Here is a 21,354-nt window from a genome sequence, read left to right as displayed (position 1 = left end):
CCAATCATACAAGCATTTAACATAAATTACAATTGATCAAAATGACAATTCATCCAAACTTGTAGACAAACTACAGAAACATGTAGGCATAAACCTCATAGGCACCAAAGACCTTTTCTAATCAAAATAACAAGCTATGCCAGCTATTGAATACTCTAAGCATAAACCAGGATCAGAGAAGGAAAATAGTTGTTGATGAGCTTCAAGAAAATAGAGGAATCACTAAAAAGAGCTTCCCTTAATAAGCTACAGGAGCTGCTAAAGAGTTCCTACCCTTACAAAAGTAGTTGATGAAAAAATAAATTATAGTGACAATTTTTTTGGAAAAATGCCTATTAACATGTAAGGTGTTGTCAATGATTTAACATAACTCAAATTGGTCATAAAGAAGCCACATTGTACCTATTAATAAGGACATGAAAAATACTGAAGACAAATTATCAAAACTGAGAATAGCAGCAGCCACTGCATGTTGTAAGTAGTGGCTGAGCTCAATTACTGAGTAAGATTCAGTTCAACTCATAAAACTGGGAATCAGTATTTTAGTGACTTCCATCTTAGCCAATTGGAGTTATAAGAACAATTGGCACCACAGGAAAATTGAACACAACAATAGTTTTTTAATACTGTCAATTTCTAAATAAAATGCAAAAAAAATAAAAAATAGTTAAATTGCTAACAAAAGTTTGTTAATACTGTCAATTTCTAAATAAAATGTTAAAAAAAATAAAAAATAGTTAAATTGATTATCAAGCCATAGGCCAAAATTCAATTTCAAATTAGCACAAAAAGAAAATCCCTCAATTCTTGTCACCATACAAATGACGTACCAAAGACCCTAGATAAAAATTATCAGGTCCAGATATGTGTAAGAAAATAGAACAATAACATCTTGCAGATATAAAGGCCAACTGAGGCATTATTTTGCAGCCTTGTTTAGCATGCATTGTTACATTTTTTTTAAATTTTATTTTTGTTATTTTCTGCTTTGGTTCTTGCACCTTTATCTGAGTTGTTGATTTGGTTGGGACTCTACTCCCTCTAGTTTTGATTCTCACCTTTATAACATATATTTATGATCATAAAATATTTGCTTCCATTAAAAATATGTATGTTCATAACAATTGAAATAGTTATTTAATACTGGAAACTGCTTCAGAAGATAAAAGCAATTTGTACAATCAATTCATAGACCTATATTTAATTAAGCTCATCTAAGCCCACAAACAACTAAATTATCCCTATCAAGACACCCATGAAATACCAAAGACCCTGTACCAAAATTATGAGCGACACCAAATAGCTTCAAGAAGCATCTAGATTCTAAAATCAGCAAAAGAAAGCAATCAATGATTTCACGAGGTGTGCAACTTCCCTCTCATGAGTGAAAATAAATGCCACCACAAGAAAAGAGAACAATAAAAATAGTAAACTAGAAATGACAATTGCTTTGGAAGATAAATAAATAAGTAGAACCATGTCAACCACCATATAATAAGATTAATCTAATATCAGCTAACCACTAAATTAGACTTGGTAGGATATAAATGACAAATAACAAAGACAATCAAACTATTACCTTCAGTAGCCTATAATGGCTTTATGAAGCATCTGCATTCGGATAAAGAGAATCATGCCCATTAACACAAGCAACGCAAGGAAAGAGCTTCCCTTTCTCACCAATCTGAGGGGAAAAAAATTTCCTCCATAAGAAAATAATAATATAAAAAAAGCAATAATCAGCAAGATTTTTAAATATTTTAGGTGGAGGACTGAATCTCATCCACATACCCCATCTTTTGGTGCTTTTATCAATACATGATATAGTCATAACTTTATTCATTTATGCATATACCTCAATATAAATTCTATATATAATCACGTATCAGTGCCAACACCCCAAGTCTCCAGTTATTATGCAATAAACTAATATTGACAACTATAGTGAAAGATAAAAAATTGCTGAATAATTCGAAAGATTGGAGTCCCCAGGTGGTCACCTTCCATTTCATAGACATTGAAACTAAAAGAATATGAAGCTATGAGAAGATATATCAATAATCGATAGTTGGAAAATATTGAGGATTATTTTAGAAAATGAAACAATGATTACAATCAGGTCATAGACCAGGACTTCAACCTCTTTATGAATCAGATTTTGACTACATTATAAGTTTTACCCAAGAGCACACACCTCAAAAACAAAAACCACCTCCTCTAAACTACGAGATCCATTAGCCACTAAGAACTCACTAATGAGCAACTTCCCCTTTCAAGGATTGGCAATTATTATTGTTGGCATCAGAAGAAAATGTACGCATTGCAGCATTATTATACATAATTATAGATACATTAGGAGTTGAATAGTCATCTAGAAGATGAACTGAAAAGTCATTTCATTTAGATAAATATATACATTTGAAATGAGTGGAATTTGAACTTCATCAAACTGTATTGTCTAATTTCCTGACCATTGTATTTTGTCAAATTTTTGTTTTGTGTTTCATTCTATTTCATTCCTAGACCCACACTGGTTCCTGAGCAAGATGGGAGGAAAGATAAAGAAATACGAATTTCTATGCTGAAATTTTTATCACATAAGTGCTTATTTTTTCACTCTTTTATAAAGATGTCAATGTGCAATTTCTAATTTTATTTTTGAGAAAAGCATAATCATTCCTTTACAGAGGTCCCAACAGCCTTCATTGTGTCATTCAGAACCACCACAACATCGCTGAATCATTCTGTATTGGCCATCTAGAGAGCAGCTACTCTGTTCACTTTTGAACAATTTGCTGCAAGTATTCCTTCTTTGAATCTTCAATGATATTAATTGCCCTTTCATCTTGTGTTGAAGCTAAAGAGCCAGCAATAAAATTGCCATTAAGATGTACCACATCTTCCATTTAAAGTCACAGATGCTTCTATGGGTCGACCAAATGCTTGTCTTCCTGCAATACGTATGCACCACCTGCAACACTCCACGCACCCAAACCAATAAAACTTAGGTCAATTCCCCTACATTTTGAAACCCTAGGCTGAAAGGTGAGATTGCCCTACTGCTAAACTGTGAAAATCTCATCCATTTTGGTTTAAATTGCTTCCAATCTACCGCAGTCTACTCTACCATCTAACAATCTCGTGAATTTCTCTTTCAATCAGAAGAATGTCATTGTATTCTGGTTCGCTAATGAAAATAAAATCTTTAAAAAGTGGAGAAATCTAGTGTAGGATGTCATGTTGAACTTTGTTTTTATTTTAAGGGAATTAAATATTTTGAATAATAAGTTTTTTGAAAAAAATCTTCCTAACTATCAAAGTAGTACAGCTCATATGTATTTTGATAGAGTGAGTGAATAATCTCTGTTCAAAATGTACTAAAGACAAAACAAAGTCAAAAAAAAAATTCATATTCTCAAAAACACAGTGATTTTTATTTTTTCCAATTTTTTTGTTATTTTCGACTACAAGCTATGCAGATCATGAAAATCTAACACTGAAATTCTCAGAAAAATCCATGTTGTTTTTTAATTTTTTTAAATTGGTCAACTATACAGTTTGAATGAAGGATAGTTGTGTCCATTCTTGGGTGTTACTCATCCTTTATTTTTTTTAATAATGTGTTACCATCTCACCTTTCTTTCATCTATTTTTATTGTACAACTTGTATTTTTCTATTTGTATGTTATGATTTTTTTTCTCTAATATCTTTGGTTCTTTAGATTGTTTCAAGCTTATGAGTGTCATTAAAATCCTGCATTCATTCATCCATTTCTTTTTTGTCAATTCCAATCAATAGACAATATTAGATCAACTAGTTTAGTTGCTCAAAAATTCATAAAGTCTTTCCAATAAAGCTATTTGTGCATTATCCACAATCATTCTGAAACACACTTCTTTGATGCATTTTGTCAAACATTCCACATGCTTGGCTTATCTTTATGACTACAATATCTAATAAAATTGAATATAAATTGAAGGTTGTACATGTTCCTTTTAAAGCTCACAAGCCACACACTCCTAGTATGTGAAAAGTTAAAAGTTTTAGTTTCACATTGGCCAAATCCATGTTCCAATAGCAATATCTTATCCAATGTGATGAATCATATTTAGCGCATGCAAAATGTCAATCACTTCTATCCATCAAGATCTTTAAAATGGATGGAGGCATGCCTAAAAAGAGCTAAGTAAAAAATACATAAAATTTAAAATAAAAACCAAAACCAAAAGATAATGAATTGAAAACATTTTTAGTTAATGCAGATCATCAATTCACCCCGAATGTTCATTCATTAGACACATTCGGTGCAAAAGTTGTCTGAGTAGAACTCACAAAATGGAGTTAATTAATCATCACAAACTCCATGGTTGTATTATACACAAAAAAGAATTTATTTTTCTTTATCTTCCGTCATCTTGTTGGAACAACTATCACCCTCCCCCTACATGCTCTACTCACTACTCTTCTCTTATGTTGTGGATTTGAATTCATCAATATTTTTATCCTCTCTGCCATAGTATTTCTCCTCCACTTTTATCCTTCATGGGATCCAAACCATCATTGTCTATCCTTCTTGACCAAATAACCTCTCCACTCTTTCACTCTCCATGGCTTTTGATCCACCACGAACTACCTCCACTTGATTTCACTTGTTGCATCATCTATTATTTTCATACGCAAACATGCAACCTCTTGATACCAACCTCCAAAATTTGCAAAATCCACTTGCACTCCTCTAACTTCTACATGCATTTACGCAAGAACTCATCCCTATTCATATATATTTTGTTTTACATTCAAGTAAGCTATGGGAGAATTTTTTATACTACCTGGAGACTTCAATGCAATTTTATTCTCGGGAGTAAACATGGGAGGTGTAGGTTGGATGGGACAAAGACAACACGATTTTAACAATTTTGTGGTCAAAAATGGTCTAATTGACCTCCCCTTTAAAAAGGTTGATTATGCATGGACTAATAGAAGTGAAGACTTCTTGAATATTGTTGAAAAACTTGGCTAGTTCAGGAACCTAGGCGAATGTCACTAGGACATGTGAGGCATTTTTTCCCCCTATTACTAGGTCAAATCACTACCTAATCAAGTTATATTTGTGGGAGGAAGCAACACAAGGTTGATGTCCTTTCAAGTTTGAAGCAATGTGGTTCAGGGAGGCAAGGTTTATAGATTTAGTGTGATATTGGATGTAGCAAGCTCCTAAAATATCAAGTAACAAATTCTTTATTTTTTTTCAAGAAGTTGTAGTTAGTCAAAGAACAAATGAGCCTTTACTTTTTTCAAGAAGTTGTATGGAATAGAGAACACTTTATAAACTGTTTCGTGAAGAAGTTCATGTTACCCATTTTTATCACCATGCACAAATGGGTAGGTTGATCAACCATATTTCCTAAAGTGGTGAAAATTATTTTTCTAACTCATTAAATACCTATGCAATTAGGGGATACATAAAAGGTTGACCATGCTTTATTGTTCTATCCCTAGGTTTTAATCTTCCAAATCTATATAACTATGGTTACACAAATTTGATTATAAGCTTCGTATTTTGTGGGTCCCATTTGTCATAAAATCAAAGGAATCAGGAAGGTAATTGATCTTCGGCGGATCAAAGGTTGTTGCTTTGTCACCAATGAAAACTACAAGTTCTTTATCCAAAGTGACATAGGGAGCAGTTGCCATGTGGATATGTGGGGGGTCATCTTTAGAACGTGGGCCACAATACAACACAAGTAATGTTAGGACAAATTGACCTACGTACAGATACCTATTGACTAGAGTTTTCAAGAGGCACATAGGAGATTCAATGACATTTTCCATCATAGATCTCTAGCAGATCTATGGTGATTGCTTCATCACCAATGGAAGTTTCAAGGTCCTTATCTATAGCAACAAGGCAAGGAGGTGACACGTTTCTAGGTTCTTATGTTGCTACACACAATCGTAGGTTCACAAAAAAGCCAAAAAAAAGGGGCATGATGGTACAATAGGTAGCATGTCATAAGATCTTAAGAGACAGGGCAAGGTGGGCCTAGGAACATTAAGCAAAAAAAAGTGCATGTGTTGTTTTGAAGCCCTAATACTATGATAGGTATAATGTCATGAGGTCTTAGGCACCATTCACATGGGTTACGAGCTTACGATACATGGTCTATCATAAGATCGTAAAGGATAAACATCAAGTTGTTGATGTTATGCTGGCCAGTAAAGAAAAGGGTGGTTGTAAGGTCATAAAGGGCCAAAAGGGGCATATTCCAATGCTACAATACATGGTTTTCATATGGTCATTGAGCTATTTCCATGGGCTCGTGACATTGTGATATCAAGATAATTTCCAGTGATCATAGGATCGTAAAGCCAAGATTTTTATGGTGAGATATTATGAGGGGTCTTTCTCTCAGTATGTCATAAGGTCATAATATTGAGTGATCAAGGGTCAGAGTTAAGGTTGACTTTTCAATCATGTGTATGACCTTCCTAGATCAACCAAAGGTGGCACACCTGACCTATCATGTTGTAACATGTGAATATGTCTTGGCACTTAGTTAAATTTTTCCCAAAGGTGGCAGACTATCAATGCAGAATGAAGTGGTGTGGGTTGGCATTGGTCAAGGGGACAAGTTGGTGATCCAAACGACTCAATTTAATGAATGTTTGATCTACATTTGAGTATGGGGATGGTGGAAATCAGATCAGATCACTTCCGTGGGATGATTACCAAGAAATATATGATCTTTTCTTAAATACAGTTGTGACTGTTAATGATATACTAGCTGGGGTGGTTGTGGATTTGATCTTTTGAATGCCACAAGGAGAAAAGGGCAGTTAAGGTACTCCTACACCATGTAGCACCTGGTTTTTCATGATTATTCTCTTGGTGTTACCCATGATGGGAGGTGTAAAAACTTAATGGTGAATGTAATTCTCTGAGATATTTGTACTCTTCTGTCGATTTTCTAACAGGTGCCCCTTCCATTTGAAGCTTGTTGCAATCTCAATCTATTTAAGGATTCCCCAGATGTGGAGGAGGGACTAGCATTTTTTTTGAAGTCTTTTGCAAGATAGTATTGTCAAGATCTCTTAGGACTCCTTCATGTCTTTCTCAGCACATCACTTTATTTTTATAGTCAATCTGGATGAATGTTGTCAATGACCTTTGAAATCTGAATGATGGAATAGTCTTAGAACCCTTATTTTGTCTACTCGTGGTTTAAGTTCTTCTGACTGGATAGAATTTCTTGAGATTTTCTCTTTGAATCCTTGGATTTTGTCTCAGTTTTACCTATAAGTGGAAATTTTATTATTCATGTAAGTTACAAGTCAAGATACTCTATTCCCATTCAAGTTGTGACATTGTGAATGTTAGCATTTTTAACGTCTTTTCTAAATTACATCCTTCTTGTGAAATATTTGTTAGAAATGGAAAAAGAAATATGAAAATAAGCAATACCAGGAAAGAATCTAAGCGAGTTAATGCATGAAAAGATATTACCTTAAGATAGGAGAGAGAAAGCTTCAAGATCCAACACCATGAGACAAGATATTTGGAAAGGGGAAAGCAAAGAAAACCCCTTGTGACATTATGAATGAGGCATGAAAAGCCTAAGAAGAAAGAAAGAGAGAGCAAGAGAGCAATGCTCATACAATAATTGAGAAGAGGAAGAAAACCTCATTGAGAAATGAGAGAAGAGGGTCATCTCTTAAATAGAGATGAGAGAGAGGTGTTAGAATGTAACTCCCATATCTATGAATGCCACCATTCATAAGTGTGTGAGGCCAAGTGTGAGATTCCTCTTAAGGAGGAATAATCTAAATTACAAATTACAATAAATATTTGTCCTCACATATTCCACTAAAGGACAAAATAAGATGTAGTGGAAAAAGGACAAAAAAGAAATATATTAGGATACCTTGGCTTATATCCTAATATATTACAACAATAAAGGAAGAAGGTCTAACCTTGGTTTATAAATACACCAAGGAAAGATTACAACTTCTAACAATATTCATATGTGAATGCTTCTTTACAATATGAGTTCTTGTCAGCTACCCATAAGTGTTTCGTCAAGTCAGACCAACAATCTTACCATTCGATGTATTACCCCTTTTACTTTTTCAATATTTACCTTCCAAAGCAATCCCTCTATCCCTTTTCCCTTCAAGTTTATTTTCCTGTTCGAATAAGTAAATCAGTGAAACATCAAGAGGAGCTAGCCTAAGATTCACTCCTATTTTCAGGTATTTCTCACTGCCTAGGAGTGTTTCCATGCTACTCGAAGTTGACTGAGTTAGAATCCAATCATAGGCACAACTTTTAGAGATAACAGTTCAAACTAGAGAAATCCTTACAATTATTACACTCTAATTTTATTGACAATGACAAGAATAAATCAGATATAGAAACTAAGAGAAAGTTGAATAAAGAATAAGAAGAGTTTCTAGCAAGAGAAGAAGTGTATTAGGGAAAAATGTGAAGGAAAATATGGCTTAAAGATGAGGACAAGAACACTATTGTTTTCCATAATTTAGTAAAGGTAAGGCTAGCTAAGAACAAGATTTTCAAGTTATTAAGAGTTTTAATGGAGAAGAGCTTTGGGTGAAGGATTAATCAAGAGGCAACTAGGTTGTTATCTGAAAATAAAAAGGATAGGGTACTAAGTGAGAAGGAATTGAACATGAAGTGAATATCATTCGATCATATGTCTTAATTGTTTAGAATGAAACACTTACAAAGGTTAGGGCTAACTATCCATATAATGATTGAAGGGTTAACTATCCATATAACAATTGAAGGGCTAACTATCCATATGTTGTTTCTTTTTTGTGAAGGTAGTAACTATGGAATGTGTTTGCACAATTCCAAGTATTAACGGGATGGTTTTGATGTTCATACTGAAGAATGTAAATTTATGATGAACTTTTTGGTGATGGTTTAATTTTGATGAAATCAATAAACATTATGTAATGTGGACACCTTAGATAGATTTAATGGATTTGTGCATAAGTATAAAAATTTGATGATATGTGGGGATTATATAAACTTGATGTAATCACTTTTATTATTAATAAAATGCATATATGTTATTGAGCCCAAAAAAGAAGAAGGAAATATGTCAACATAGTTTTGTTTTTAATAAAAAAAATCTAATGAAATGTTGAATTCATCAATAAGAAATTAAAATTGTTATGAAAGGAGAAAATAAAAAGGCATCAAAATGAAATAGGAGGAGAAGTTATGGAAGCAATGAAAAGTTAGGAGTAACGAATTATAAAGAAATACAATATTCATCAAAAGACTACAAAATTAATAAATAGTAAACATCTTCATGAAATGATTATTTGTAAAACATATCACTATGATAGGATAACATATATTATAATCTTGAATTATTCAAACAAACCTTATATATAGTTTTTCTTAAAATATTAATATAATCTTTAACCTTAACCTTTTACTCCATAAAATACTGAAATAAGTAATATATACATAAAATTTCGGACGTTCATTTAACTAATTCACAGTAGGAGCAGTGGTCTTCTACTAATTAACAAATAATTAAAACCAATGACTGTGAGACTAACTGCAACATCTAGTTTTATTAAGCATGAAATAAATAAAACAATCTAAATTAAGACCGATAAGATATACTCATGACGTGAAACTAAATGTAAAATTTAAACTTTAAAAAATGATGGTAATGCATTGTGAGTGCATTCCGCTCATGAGCAGTAGAACTAAAACTTCATGAGCGGTGCATGCGTTCGTGGTGAACGCATGCCTTCAGTGCCATCATCCAAACAAAGCTTAGAAAATTTTTATTCATGGCCAAAAAGTTTGGGAAACAGCCGAGCTTAATTAAGTTTTTTTTGACAGCAACATCTTTGAGGCACGACATACTCATAAGAATTTTCTTTGACCAACTAACCAACGTCTAAAGTAATAACATGCCGAGAACATGCAAACCAGTCAACAGCTAGAGAAATGTGAAAAACCAGACATGGCTCCTCCCAATAAAAAGACATGCATTTTTCAAAATTTTGAATGCTCGAAATCAAGGTATAATTCACATTTTTCACAATGAGAACATATTAATTTAAATGTGAAGACTTTGTATGTGTACGCTGTTGGATTGGCAGGCTTACAGAATTATTCAGCTCGATGGAAAAATGAGGGCTTGCACAGAAAAAAAAACAAAATCAATTAATTCTGAAAGAGATCGTTTTGAAAGGCAACAATTTCAATGTAAAAACCCTACCAAATTTATTGTGAAGTAATTCTGCTGTTTCCAGTTATGAGAGAGTCATTGATTAGTTGTTACCAAATTCACAAAGCAAAAATCAAAATTCAAATGGAAGTTGGGTGGTAAAAGTTAGCAAGATGGCATCTTGAAATGTTATACCCTTCAATATATTATTACTCGATGTATCATTTTGTCATCAATTTGATAAGGTGCAATTGCTAGTATATTTCTTCTTTTATTATATATCAAAATGGCTTATGAAGAGCTCACATTCATCATATTTTAGGTAGATAAACAATTCAAAAAATACTCAAATAGCTGAGCTACCTTTAAACATCAAACACTAACAAAAAAGAAAAAATTAAGTGAACTTTGAGTATTTAACACTTTTAGTTTTAAAATGAAGCTCAATGTATGATGTCTAACCTTGAGAAGAGTTGTCTAGCACAAAAGTAAGAGGAGAAAATGAAGAGTATCAGAGAAAGAACATGAGATTCTTGACGCCATCGTTGATCTGCGAAGTATTGTTTGAAGAAGAAGCTTCGACGTACAGTCGGCCTCTGTAGGCTGCCAGATCGACGTAATAAACTGGAGGCACGAGTGAGATGGGCTTTGTGCACCATGCATACATGTAACATAGATGATAGACAAGCTTCTGCAAATTGTCTAAGATAAATTTAGGGCCCATTTGGCCGCGGGCATAGGAATGGAGAATAGGCATGTAATATTGGGAATAGGAATGGCTATTCCAATAACACTAGGACAAGCCAAAAAGGGAAAGAAAAAGGGGGACTATTCTCAATATTAGATTGTCATCAAAATCTTGCGGCCAAGCTGTGGAGGAGCTCCAATGATTGGCCGAACAGAGAGAGGCAGACCTCCAACTCTCTTCTGCTCTCATCTTGCATGCCATTTTCATGGTCCACCGCAAGCGACTGGCCATCTCGGTGATTTTCAATGGGAGGCGTCAGCGGGACAACAAGATCAATTTCCATGTTGTCAACATCGTCCATTTTCAGCTTCACTCTGTTCAATGATCGGCAGACCTCAAACACTCTTCTGTAATTTTCAATGGGAGGCGTGAGCAGGAAAACAAGATCAACTTCCATGTTGTCATCATCAACAAGATCAACTTCCGTGTTGTCGTCATCAATAAGATCAACTTCCATGTTGTCATCATCGTCCATTGTCAGCTTCACTCTCTTCAATGGACACGGGTTTTCCGTTGGACGGTCCATTTCTTTATGTGACCGACCACTCATTTGCCAGTTTTCAACACGAACGGGAATGGGATTCTCCTGCCGTTGCATTTCTACTATTCTACCATTCAGTAATCTCCTCATCTCTTCTTCTCTGCTCTAGTTATTTTTGAGAGAAGGGAGTATGGGGTTCGTTGAGCTTCTCATGCTGACCTCCACCTTATTCATTCTCTCTGTCAGGAGCTTCCGAGAGGCTTGGATTGGTAGGCTTACAGAATTATTCAAGTCGATGGAAAAATGAGAGCTTGCACAAAAAAAAAACAAAATCGATTAATTCTGAAAGAGATCATTTTGAAAGGCAACAATTTCAATGTAAAAACCCTACCAAATTTATTGTGAAGTAATTCTGCTATTTCCAATTATGAGAGAGTCATTGATTAGTTGTTAACAAATTCTCAAAGCAACAATCAAAATTCAAATGGAAGTTGGGTGGTAAAAGTTAGCAAGATCGCATCTTGAAATAGAGACAAGATTGTGGTTTCTCTGGTAGGAAGATTTGCCAAAATAAAATATATCTATGAATGAGATGGTATACTTTTGATTCATTAAATACACTTATTACTTCTGAATATGTTGCCATGCTAGCAATTTAACGAAGGTTTAATTAAGATTTGAAATTAGTTAGCCAATATAAGTAAATAGAAAATTTTTAATTCGGATAAGGAAATATACAAAGTATTTAAAGGGTTGGTCGTGGAGGGTTAGGTGGTAGGGATGGCTTATAGCTAATTAAGCTTATATGAATTCTTAGAAGCAGTTCAACTAGAAATTGATTAACTTTTTTATTTAGAAAATTTCGTAAGAGATTTATGAGAATTAGTTTGAATAATTGAGATATAATTAGGAATGAGTTAAATAGTATATTATTTAAATAATTATTTATAATTGATTTTTTTTAATATTTTGAAATTTAAATCATTGTATTAATAAGAACTATGATGGTGGTGGAATTCTTATCTTATGTTAAATACAAAGAATATAATTGTTCTATTGTTAAAATATAGTGACTAAACAAGAAACACAATAAGAGTAGCAACAAACCTTCAAGTAAACTCATTTTGTTTACAATTGGAGATAATTAGGGAGCTCATCTCACTTAGAAATCACAATATTTGTTTGCAAAATCAACTAATTAGAATTGGGGCCAAACATAAATGGATTAACAAAAACTAAAAGACAAATGGATAGAGTACTTATTATGCTTCAAAAAATTGAGTTGAGCATTTTCTAATAGTTATTATAGCACTTGTTGACTTATTGTCCAATATTTCATTAATTCTTGTGAAATTAAAGTTGTTACTGCATGAGTAACCATAATTGAATTAAATGCATTCCTTAGATCTAGAAAGTAACAAATCATGTGATACCACATCAACACATGTCTAAAACATGAATTTGTGCAAAAGTATGGGTCTTGCTCTTTTATTCTTTCTGTATAGCTTTATAAAAAGCATGGACTTGCAAAGAAAGCTACTAAAAAAACTCGAAGTTACTTGAATTTTTTAATATAGGATTTTGAGAACCTTGAAGTTAGGGTGCCCAACTAATGGATCTTACCTTTTTAGAGGAACGTGTAAGTATTCAAAGAAAACAAGGGAGGCGAGTAATTGGAGTAATTATGGGAAATGTGCTTCTTACAAGGATCTTTGGAGTTCCATAGAAGTTATTTGGGGCTTTTTTACATTGTTTATACACATTTTCACCTACTAAATCTTACATTGTCTATATATGCTCAACTATAGGAGAAGCTAGGATTTTGGAAGTTTTCAAAATATTGCACTTGAAAGGGGTTTTCCCAACCTTAATACTACCAAAATCTCAACCATAATCCCCATAAATATTGTTGGAAATCTTGAAAGTGATATGTTAAATCAAGTGATTTTTGTTTTTATCTTGTCATATGTAATAGAATGGTTCAAATATATATGTATTTACCTTACATTTAATGTCAATCCTTAGTTTTTATAAGTTTTATCATAAGGGAGCTTATTAATACATCCTAACCTTAAGTAGATATGTTGTAACACTCAACACAAATATACTCTATACATAATGCTTAATCATTTTGATAATTCTTAGTTTTTTAATTATTCTCCAATCTCGTATTGGAAGATCATTTGAAATGAAAGAAAAAAACCAACCTAATAAGCCATGTTATTAAAACATTGCTTCACATCTTCTCAATTACCCTAAAAATTGAAACGTTATCTTTTGAATACACCAAACATATGTGGGAGTGCTCACAAATCATTTGAAATAAACTACAATGTTTTTTGTTTTCCTTGTGCAATAGTTAATAAAAGAAATTGATATAATTGAAACAATTTTTATAGTTCTATAAAACCCCATATTTCAAGAAACAAATGAGACAATTTGTTCTCCTTTCATTCTATTGTCAAATTGACTATGCTACATAGGGCCTATTGTGACTCATCTACTGATATCATCTTGATTTTACAACATACTCATTAAATTTTTTAAATAGTAAAAAAACAAGGTATTGAAAAATCAAACATCTACAATGAGCATTTTAGCAATTAAAAGTTCATTTTCTAAATAAAAAAACCTAGTAGATATTTTTACCATTAATGTAGTCACCTAATGGGGAAAAGAAAAAAATGGTGGCAATGTCATGACCCACCTTATTAGGATCCTATTTTGTAGGACTTATGTGACATTTTGACCTTGTTGACTTAAAGTTGATATGTTGCTTAACTTAGACTTGTAGTTGATATGTTTTTTGACCATGTGACTATGTTATTCTCTACTTTCATGTTTCATTTGATATATAATGATAATGTTATATTTTAATGATGAATTATGATCTTTCTATAGTTTGATATTGATTACAACATGAGTTTATATGCAACAACAATTATTAAATGTTATATGAGTAAATTGATGATGTTATTGTATTGATTTCATTAGATTTTGTGATGATTTTGTATGGCATAATGTTTTAATTAATGATTTATGTGATATGATTTTATTTGATTATAATCGAGATTTTATTTGATTATGATTATTGATGGGTACTAATTTATTTCTATAATTGTGAGTATGCTTGAGTAGTTGTAGGTTGAAAGCAAGAGTGTGGTTGAGGTAATGGAGGTTAGGTCCTTAGCAATGGTGGGTACAAATGGTTTGTCTTGCACACACCATATAGGAAGTGTTAGAAGCTAGACTTGTCATTGCACCAAAAGATTGACCTTTCAATGCCTGATATATTAATCACATTTCCAGATATCTCATGTTTTAACTCCTTTATAATACAAACTTAATGGTAAGTTGAAATGAACACCCACCCTATAACTTAGGTAATCAGATTGCAATTTTTTCAAAAGTGATGTACGTATTCCGCGCACGATTGAAGCTAGTAGTAGGTGAAATATAATGAAGAAGTGTTATATAAATTAATAAAAAATGAGACATTGTTTTTGTTAGGAATAATTATTTCAAATATAGTCGATTAAAAGGATTTTTGGTGTGACTAGATGTAAATTATAATTTATATTGAAAAAGTTATAATGTAAAATGTATTGCAATGCAAAATGTTTATTCAACATCTAAATTATATTTGTTTATTCAAAATGTTCGTAATGTATTGTGTGATATCAACACTTGCAATACAAGTGGACAAATTATTAGGTGTTAAGAATAGTTGTGAAATTTGAGAGTAATTATTGGTTGTATAATGTGAGGAGGATATAGGCAGGAGCCTTGTACCTTTATTTGTTAGAGAGAGAGAGATATACTTGTTGCAATAGATCTCCCTCTATTTGTCTTATAATTATGTATGAGTTGTTATGCATTTTGGAGTAATACTCAAAGGAGAACATGAGTTGTATGTGAAGGTCATTTTAGTACCCTGACATGGTTGTGAACATAGGCCCAAACTCTCTATTTTTCCTAAGTTGATTGTCTCTTTTTGAAGCATTAATCATTGGCATTTGTTTTCCATTATAGCCCATACTATTGTGAGTTGTATTTTCCTCCAACTACCCAATGACACTAGAGCTATGTTTGTACAATTTTTATTGTTTTTGAGTAAGCTATTATTTACCTCCTTCTAGAATTCCCAAATCAATATTGAGGGGGTTGGGATTCATAGGTTGTCATGCGATATTTTTTTGAAAAGAGTAGGCCATAATTTGAAAAGGGAGATGATGTCATTTAGAAATATTGGAATTTCACGTGATTTATCAAACAAACATTGCTAGCATTCTAACGAGGAGGGGCATGTACGTAGCTTAAGTGATCGACATTCTCCACATTACTAAGACATAGGAGGAAAATAGATAAACCCTAGAATCCAAAATTCTTAAAATTATTTGTAGCCAAAATTTGGCTCTCCAAGATTGCATACGAAAAAGTAATTGTTTTTGCAAGACACACTTTGTTCCAATAGAGATGGGTATGTAGAGAAGTTTTGAGTTGATTTTTATAGTGAGACGTTATCATGTAGCCTTCCTTCACATTATATTCTCATTATCTTACTCCATTCCATATGATTATATCTCAACTGTGTTTAACTACAAAGAACCTTCCCTTCACAATTAATTTTAAATATTTATACTATTTAAATATGCAATCTACTTAATGTAATACATATCTATAAATGAATCGCAAAAAAAATCATGAATATATAGATAGGTCCATATACATAATGAAGGAAATTTAGAACTATCATTCTCAAGCCCATATCCAATTGGAAATGACTAACTAGCACTTGTATCTTGGGAGGTTGCAACGGTTAAGCCGATAGTATTGTATATGTTATGCCACTTTATTATGGATGAAGATAGTTTATTTATTTCAATGTTTCTCTTCTATTTCTATTTGAGCTCCTATATCTATTTGTCTTTCTATCACCTCATACATCTTTGTCATTCTATATCTTCATCTCCTCACTATCCTCTTCCTTTCTCTATCTATGTCTCTATTTTTCATCTCACATCTCTATCTCTTTCCATCATTCATCTTACTCCTCCTCCATCTTTCCATCTTTATATCCCTCTAACTATCACTATTACTATCATTTCTACATCATTAAATATCTTCATATTCATCCTCTCTCTCTCTCTCTCTCTCTCTCTCTCTCTCTCTCTCTCTCTCTCTCTCTCTCTCTTTCTCTCTCTCTCTCTCTCTCTCAAGTGCTATCATTCATTTTACTCCTCCGCCATCTTTCTGTATCTTTCTATATCAATATCACTATCATTTCTAATTTGAAATGAAAAAATAATTTGGGTGAAACTATAAAATGCTTTTTAACATGAGCTTTTACCATACACAGTATCACCAAATAAAAATATGATTTCATGTGATTAAATTTTTGGGTCAAATTAGGCAAGAGCCTAAAACACAATGGTAAATTGTGAGCCTCTTATCAGAGAGGTCTTGAGTTCAACTATACACAAGCTTAATAAATAATAACAATTAATCACATCACATAATAATAATGAATCTTGGCTTCGGCCTCTTATCGATTAAAAAAAATAAAAATTTTTGGGTCGAATTATAAGATACTTTCATAGAAACTAGTTTTTTCAAAAATGAAAAGTTATCTTAATACTGTCAATTTTATATTTTGATTTCATATGTGATTAAATTTTTAGGTCAAACTATAAGATAATTTTCATAAACATTAGTTCTTTAAAATGAGAAGTTGTCTTAATAATATCAATTTTGAACTTTAAATTAATTTATTTTTAGGACAATAATGTCAATTTGAAATAAAACAAAAAAGGTAATATATGTGGCTATTAAAGTAAACCAAACTCATAGGAAAAAAATATATATTAATTAGACAAATAAAGCACATGGTCTAATATAAAATCTAAAGTGAAATTAAATTAATCAAAATTCAATTAAAAAATTAAATAAAATTACTTATTCCAACTAATAACAAATCTAATCTCATTTAAGAATATAATCTAAATTACTAAGTTCTTTTTCCATAATAAATAAAAGGGATGTCAATATAATTAATTAAAATAGCTTTAAATATATATTTTACAATTAAATAAATGATTGCAATCAATTCAACAATGTAAATGAAATAGTTCACGATCTATTTAAAGAATCTAAATAATTTAATTTTTAATGTAAAAAATACACATGGAAACTTAGAATTTTAAATGTACCAAGCCTAAACTTCATGAAGAGAGATCAACTTCATCTAATCAAATGGATTCTTGACTTTGTAAACTTAACACCTTAGTGCAATTTAAACATACCAAATATAAATAAATTTGTTGGTGGAAGAAATTTAAACCTATTGTACTTATGCTTATTTTTAATCTCATATTGGTTTTGACATATGAGTGACAATATACTTAAGCCATTTACTTAGTTCATGTCGAACAAGTAATACATGTCGAGCATAAAGTTGTCAGGTAGTATATGCCAAGCGACAAATATTTAGTATGAGTTGAGTAACTACTAAGTGTCAAGTCACTCAAGTATCAAGCAGATGGTATGTGTTGAGCTTTTCAGATGCCAAGTGATTAGTGGATGCAAAGTCATTCAGAGGCCAAGTTACAACATTGAAGTTGTAGTTAATGTCGAGTATTAGGGACTTCAAGTGCCGAATTACACAGTTTTGACATAGATGTTTCTAATGGCAAAAAATTCTATGTAAACCATTTTTGGGCTGACCGAAGGATTGTTTTATGATCTTTGATGATAAGGATGAATCTTAGTAGTGAATCCTTATGCATTAAATGCATCCAATAAAAAAAAAGGAAGGTTTAAGTGGCAATATGGGTGAATCACTATCATTAATTCATACCTAACCCTAAGTCACCTAGGTCTTCTTAAGGAGGATAAACCCTAAACTTTTTGTGAATGTTTAAGGAGAATTGAAGAGAGTTTGCATGCACAAACAAAGTAACCATGGTGACTAAGGTGTTATGATTTGAGTTACATTCCAGAATTAGTTAAAGGAGAACAAAGGAAAGGAATCAAAAGACAACAAAGATACATCTGATTAGAAAGGATCAAGTATACATTAGGATAGAGGTGATCTGACATCAAGAAATAGAGTGTTAACTAATGGATCATTGCTGAGACATTCTAACAGGAAAATTAGTTAAATCTCTTAACAGAGTAGTCTTGATAGGTTGTTGTAAATCCTTCAACAGGGTGCTTACTTCATTGTAAGTTAAAGTCCTTTTACCAGGCATACTTTTAGCAGGGTGTTTAAATCCTTTAATAGGGAAAGACCTAACAATCTTGTAAGCCTTTAACAAGGCAAACCTTTCATAGGGTAGATCATGTTTCATGATCAAACATTGTAACCTTCATTGGATACACTTTATTATTGCAGTACTAAAAATTTGTGGGTTTCATCCCCACCCCAATTTTACCTTCTCCTTGGAGGGTTTATGAGTAGCCAAATATCTTGTGTCATACATGTGTTGAATATTTTACTTTCATGCTATGGATGTACATTCTTAATTTGGTATTTCAATTTATATGCATAGATTGTGAGATGGATGTGTGGTGAATAGCTTTTAAGGTTGAAAGTTTTAAGTGTTGATTCACCCCCCTCTCAAAGTTTACTTCCCTATTGTATTTCCAATAATATCATTTCAATATCTTCAAAAAAATTCTAATAATAGGGCTTGATTTGGGGTTTAGATTTGAATACAAAAACCCCAAAAAAATCATATGATAAATTCTCTAACATTAAGGACTCAAGAAATTATGATAACTTGCATGTGATGAAAAAATGAGAGAGGCAATAGAACATAAGAAAATGAGGAAAGTTAAATTCAAGCAAAGACTACATATATATAGTTTTTGTTTGAATTTAATTATAAATTAAATATTTTAATTCCAATTTACCTAGCCACATCTACATGGTGTCCTTCTAATGGATAAGAGACTTTTGTATGTTTTCCTTTCTTAGACAACTAATATCCTAGAACACGTTGGGCATCAATTCCTTTAATACAATCTACACATGAGAAAAATTATAAGAATGATATTAAATAATGATAGAATCCAAACAATACACTTTTCATTCCAAGGCTCTATAACAAATAGAAATATCAACATCAGTTGCATGCCATAGGAAAAACTACACTTCATAAAGGCCTATTAAAATCCCAAGAATGTTCATTTAGGGTAGATAAAAAAAACTCCTCCTCACAATCAAACTATTTTGAATTCTTTTCCTAAACATTCAAGGTGACAAACCAAAATGGGTAAGTGTTTATAAAGGGAGTGTTGGCAATATTAAATTCATCTCCTCCCACATATACATGGAGTTATACATGAATTGCAGTGTTAACTTTGACCACATTAATCTATTAAAATATTTCCCTAAAAACTTTCTAACAATTGAGCATAGAATGGTGGACTCCATCTCCACATACAAGAAATCTAGAGACTTCTCCCCATGTATGGATGCTCAAAATTGTCTATAAATAGAGGCATTCTACTTACATTTAATCAATCGATAAAATCAATTATATTTAGAGCTACAAATTTACAACTTGCTTCTATTTTATTTCTCTTTTTCTATAGTAAAATTTATTTTGTATAATTTTTTATCATTTATTTAGACTTATTTCTTTTATCATAAGAAAGACATTTTTGAGCAGTTTTACAAAGTAAATGAGAGATTTGTACCTAAATCTATAGAAAATCTTTGCTAAGTTAGTTGCAAAGCAGCGTGTATTCTCTATTAATAGAAAAATGTGTTTGAAATAACACCAAAAAAATCATATGTACTTTAGACTCATTCAAAAATCCACTTGAATTGAAAATTCATATTTCTAGTGCTCAAGAAAGCAAAAAATTGTGGGAAAAATAAATGAAAAATATACACCATTTCATTTAATTAATCAAATTTTTATTAGATTGATTATTATTCATGCAAAAAAAATTTCAAAATTGAACAAACATGAAGGTGAAGAATTTGTAGTTTGTATGTCTATCTATACTTGGATTCAATTTGGATTCAACACTTGATTTTTGGTACTATACAAACTATTAAATAGAAAAATTGTAAGCATCACTAAATTATGAATTTATCTTCACTCTAATTGAGTAGACTTTAAACTTAATACTTATAATAGTTTCCTCTTATGCAAGAATCTAATATAGCTAAAGAGGGGGGAAAACTTACAAACTAAACTATAATGTTTTCCTAATTTGATTCTCATACCCAAGAAAAGATTTATGAAATGTGTGTTCACCTAGTTCTTCTACGATTCAAACAATTAACAATGTGGCCACAACCAAATGCCTATCAAGGCTCATTTTTGGTATGATTTCTTAGATGACCAACTTCTCTATTTCTAGTGTACAACTTAGGATAAAATGAACACGACTATGGTGACATAATTTTGTAATAGATATAATGTATAGAAAGGGCAGAATCACTCTACTAGAAGAAAATATCATCCACGACACTATCACCGCTATGATAGCTAGAGAACATGCAACAGAACATGGCAATTAACATATTACCATATGTTTCCTCTTGGTGTCTAATTTCCCTCATATCTATTTCTTCCACTTTTTTCAATGACACAAGGTTGGAATCTTTTACCAATACTGATTTCCTTCTTTCCCAGTGTAAGACTGCTAGATTTTCCAAACAATCCAGTTTATGTCTTAATTGGGGAGCAACATATTGAATAATTAATACCATGAAAAAATTTAAAAAAACAACACATAGGGAAAAGTGGATAACTTCCCTCATTTCTTTTGCTTCCACCTTTTTTCATGACCCAAGGCTAGAATCTTTTACCAACACTAATTTCCTTCTTTCTTGGTGTAAGACTATTGTACATTATCTGAATAATCTAGTTAAAGTCTTTGTCAGGGA

Source organism: Cupressus sempervirens, chromosome 11 (assembly GCF_028749045.1).
Source record: "Cupressus sempervirens isolate cs-2001-9-10 chromosome 11, ASM2874904v1, whole genome shotgun sequence".
In the NCBI taxonomy this organism is placed as follows: domain Eukaryota; kingdom Viridiplantae; phylum Streptophyta; class Pinopsida; order Cupressales; family Cupressaceae; genus Cupressus; species Cupressus sempervirens.
The sequence above is the reverse complement of the archived record's forward strand: the minus strand, read 5'-3'. Positions refer to the sequence as shown.